Below are 5220 nucleotides of genomic sequence, written 5' to 3' on the forward strand. Positions count from 1 at the left end.
CACCATCTCTTTCCACAAAAGTTGTCAATTTGATATCTTTGGATTGTATCTGGTAAGGTCTATGTGTATGGTCATTTATGTTGTTTAAAAAAGTATTTTCAGTGACAAAGTCCTTGGACTTGCAAAATTCTTTCATGTGATCTCCAGCATAGTTTCTATCAACAACTCCATGATTTCCAACTCCTGATCCTTAGTCTTTGTTTCCAACCTTTGCATTCAAATTCCCAGTAATTATCAATGTATCTTGATTGCGTGTTTGATCAATTTCATACTGAAGAAGTTGGGGAAATTCTTCATTTGCATCATCACTGAATCTAGTGACTGGTGCATACATTTGAATAGTGGTATTAACTGGTATTCCTTTCGCAGACAGCATTATATTTCAAGATAGATCTTGAAAAAAAAAAAAAAACTTGATTGATGATGAATTTGAAGTCATTCCTCTTCAATTTTCAATTTATCCTTCCTGGCATAGCAAACCATATGGTTTTCAGATTCAAAATGACCAATACCAGTCCATTTCAGCTTACTAATGCCTAAGATGTCAATTTTCTGTGTTCCATTTCAGTTTTGATAACTTACAATTTTCTAAGTTTCATACTTTGTACATTCCATGTTCCAATTATTACTGGATATTTACAGCTGCTTCTCCTCATTTTGAGTTGTACCCACAGTAAATGAAGGTACAGAAAAACCTTTACAGTCAACTCTACTTTGAGGAGGAAATTTTTCCCCAGTTGTATTTTTAGTTCCTTCCAACCTGAGAAGCTCATTTTCCATCACTGACAATATCCTGGTACTATTCATAATGTTTTCATCTTCTAGCACTTTATCTAACAATGTTCTGCTGCTGTTTGGCTTGTGTGTTTCTATATACTTGAATGTTTGCCACCAGTTTTTTAAATGCTAGCATGGTCACACATGATGGACATATTTCTGCTAAGTTTCCAGACCAAGACAAACTTACAAGGAGAGGCGAACTACTTCTGAATGTTTGTTGTTATTGTTGTTGGTGGTGGTAGGTGCCATCAAGTCCATACATACTCATAGCGACCCTATGCAAAGCAGAACGAAACGCTGCCCGATCCTGGACCAACCTCACAATTATTGCCACACTTGAGTCCATCGATGCTGCCACCAAGCCAATCCATCTCGTTGGGGGTAGTCCTCTTTTTCTCTGACCCTCCACCTTACCAAACATGATATCCTTCTCCAGCGACTGGTCCCTCCTGACAATAGGTCCGAAGTATGAGAGACGAAGTTTGATCATCCTAGCCTCCAAGGAGCACTCTGGCTGTACTTCTTCCAACACGGATCTGTTGGTTCTTTTGGTAGCCTATGGCACTTTCAGTATTCTCCTCCAACACCATAACTCAAATGTGTTAATTCTTCTACAGCCTTCCTTACTTACTGTGCAGCTTTTGGGTCAGGTGTACCTTAGCTCAATCTGACATCTTTGCTCTTCAGCAATTTAAAAAGGTCTTGTGCAGCAGATTTGCCTAATGTAACACATTGTTCGATATCTGAATGTTTAGCCACTGAAAACTTTATAAATAGCAGTGAAAGCTTGCTTTGAGTGGTAACCAACTCTACAGCACATAACAACAAAACAAAGTTGTACAGCAGGTTGAGCATTTAAAGGAAGGCAGTTCAAATTCACCAGCCACTCCTCAGTAGAAAGATGAGGCTGTCTGCTTTCATAAAGATTTACAGCCTCAGAAACTCTATGGAGTAGTTCTACTTTGTCCTATAGGAATACAAGCTATTTGTTAGAATAATCTCAACAGCTGTGGATGGATAAATCTCTCTCTCCCACTGTCTGTTTCTCTATATATCTATTTCTTCACATGTACCCCATTAACTGCTCTATCTGTTTTCTTTGCTTCTCTAAAGTCAGTGTTTGGTATATGTTAGCACTAATTAACATATGTATTCATCTAATGAATCATTTTACAGTACTTAGTGTGTGTAATGGGAGTGTGGTGGCTCCATAAGATAAGCACTGGATTGCAAACCACAAGGTCTCTGGTTATAGAACACCAACTGCTCTGCAGAAGATGAGTCTTTCTGCCTCCAGAAAGAATTAAAATGCTTAGAAACACTATACAGGGTCGGTATCAGTTAGACTGACTCAAAGGCACTTAACAACAACAACAACAGTGTGTGTACCAGGTGCAATTCCTAGTGCTTTACAAGTAAAACTTTAAAAAGCATTCACTTGTCCTTCATTAAGGAGCCCTGGTAGCATAGCTTTTGATTTTTTTTTTTTTTCCCCATTTCATAGTGGAGTTAACTTAAGCATAAGATGGTAAAGTAATTTCATCAACGTCATACCGTTCATAAAGACTGAATCATATACACATGCAGTTTGGCTACAAAGACATTGCTCTGAATCACTATGCTATGCTGCATAAATTAATGAAATAATGCTTTCACTTGGTTGCAAAGAGATTTAATTTCCAGAAATTACTTTGATACAAATCTTTCATCTCAGAAAAGGACCTCTGCTTTAGATTTACTTAATTCAAAGCCCTATCCCAGACCCAGGGACTAACTTCTTATGAAAAAATAATAATAATTCAATAAACTTTGTCTCCCAATAGTGCATGTGATGCACATCCATTACAAACTCCAGAGAAACTCTTGCTAATTTAAAAGTAGAACACACAAAAACAGTCATGTTTCAGGTTTTTGTATAATTAAAAATTACTGCTGTCTTATTTTCATAAGAAAGAACCGCAGAGCAGCTAATCTTAAATATATTCAGAGAAAACACCAATTACATTAAATTGATGGAAAATTTAATGATTGTCCCACTAAATTTTATGAATTTAACATTTATGTCTTGAAAAAAATTCTCACTAGTAAGTGAAATAGATTTCATTCAAAGTAGTACAGGGATCTGTTTTTTGAATAATAGTAAATATAGCTCCCATTTATTTTAGAATGTCAGAAAACAGTCCAGTTGACAATATTAAGAGTGGAAAATCCATGATCGCAGACTCTTTTATGACAAATATGACAACCTTCTAAATTACTTGTCAAAGTTGACCTACACACCAACTTAGATGATCTAAGTTATGGAACTTAACAGTGAGTGCAAAAGTGAGATAAATCACTATATTTCTATGATACTAATCATTGTACAGATCTTAGAAATGAAAGAACAACCATATAATAGAAAATATAGAACATTTCTATAATCTTAAAAGCTCACCTACTTCCTGTAGTCATCCTGAATAAATAGTGTATCTATACCAACCTCAGAAAATAGAAATTTCTCCAATACATTCAATGTAACAATGTACACAAGCACAATGGTAATTTGTTTTGATTTATCATCAAAGTAATGGCAGTGCTGCTAAAAGGATGGCTCCCGAAACTTTGGACCAAAAAGCTTTTCTCTCATCTCAAGGTTGACAGAAGTCTATGGAACACAGTCAAGTTCAGCCCATGTCTTCATTACTGCCTGTCCCACACTTCCACTCACAAGTAGACCAAGGCAGTCACCAGCGAGTTTACAAGCCTGCTTGTGTGTTCCCTTTGAGTTTCAGTCTTGGAAGGGGTTTGTCCTGAAAGGACTTCATGGTTTGACTTGATGACTGTCAAACAAATAAAAGGCAAACAGTCAGCTTTTATTATTTTTCTCTCCTTGCTGGTCTTTCTTTCAAGAAGCGTCTTCTGTTCCTATAGCTACTCCGGGTTAGTCTGCATGGCCTTACAAATGGGAATGCCCCACCTCAGAAGGTTCTGTAAGGGGTTCAGGATTCCATCTAATGCCCTATACTCTACAAAGACTCCACAAGAAGCCTATTTCACTGGGCAATTTCTAGAACCCCTTTTTGATATTCCAATCTGTTATAAACTGAAGGCATACAAGCTTATCAAATATCCTGGTATTTCTTTCTAGTCCACTCAAGTGTCTATTTTACATTTTTTGTCTTTGTTAAGTGCCATCAAGTTGATTCTGATGCATAGCAACCCTGTATAGGGTTTCTGAGGAGTGACTGGTGAGTTTGAACCACTAAAATGCAGTTCAAACGGCTTTGCAGTCTGGCACATTAACCCATAGCGCCACACTAGGACTCTAGAGGAAAAAAAAACAAACCATAATATAAACAATCGCCTTAACATTGTTTCCCCTCTTTTACACATTCAGATTATGCTGGGAATCTCTGTATCACAGAGCCCTGTTGTCCCAAGGTTGAACATAATATCCCTATTCACCTCTGTCACATTTATCCCATTCAAACCTTCCTATGTGTTCCCTTATCTTTCTTGTTCTTCCAACCCCTCCCCCTTCTTGTGTATTGCCCTCCCTTTCCTCACCCCAAGCTATGATGTTACTGTACCCAACCTCTGCCTCATTGTCCCCTCCCTCCCGCAGATGTAATCAACAGAGAATTTTTTTTCCATTTAGTATGGACAGCTTTTTTAAGCTTTTAAAATAATGATATTATGCAGTATTTATCCTTTTGTGAACAGTCAAATATCTTAACATGATTTCCTCTCCTTTACCCCTCTGTGGCTATGACCTTGTCCATGGGATTAAGTGTCCCCAGATCTCACCACACTTTCAACCAACCAGTCCTTTCTCTTCTCTCTCTCATCTCCAGGTCAATGGGAGTCAATGGACTGTGGTTGAACTCAGTCCATTTCTTCATTGCTGCCTTTCCCCTCTTCCACTCACCAGTAGACAAATGTGGTCACCAGCAAGCTTCCATGCCTGTTCATGTGTTCCCTTTGAGTTTCAGTTTTAGAGGGAAGTTTGTCCTGAAGGAACTTGATTGCTTGCCTTGATGGCTTTGTGGCGAATATCCTGCTTATTCTCGTAGTAGCGAGTCATGCTGACATTTTTATTTTGTGGTTTTCCTGATGATCTTTCTTTGAAGATGTATCTTCTGTTGCTCTAGTTGTTCAAAGCTGGTCTGCTTGTCCTTGCTAATGGGAATGTCCCACCTCATAAGGTTCTAGATGGGACTCAAGATTCCACCTAAGGTCCTATACTCTGGAAAGGATTTGCAAGAGGCCTAATTCACTGGGAAAGTTTTAGGACCCTTTTTAGGTATTCCAATCACTTACAAGCTGAAGAGTGGCTTACAAGTTTTCTGTAATCATGTTTCCCAACATATCATGTTTGGTAGGGTGGAGGGCCAGAGAAAAAGAGGAAGACTCCCAGTGAGATGAATTGGCAAAGTGGCACCATCAATGAGCTCAAGC

The sequence above is a fragment of the Chrysochloris asiatica genome, unplaced genomic scaffold (genome assembly GCF_000296735.1).
Source record: "Chrysochloris asiatica unplaced genomic scaffold, ChrAsi1.0 scaffold00402, whole genome shotgun sequence".
Lineage (NCBI taxonomy): Eukaryota > Metazoa > Chordata > Mammalia > Afrosoricida > Chrysochloridae > Chrysochloris > Chrysochloris asiatica.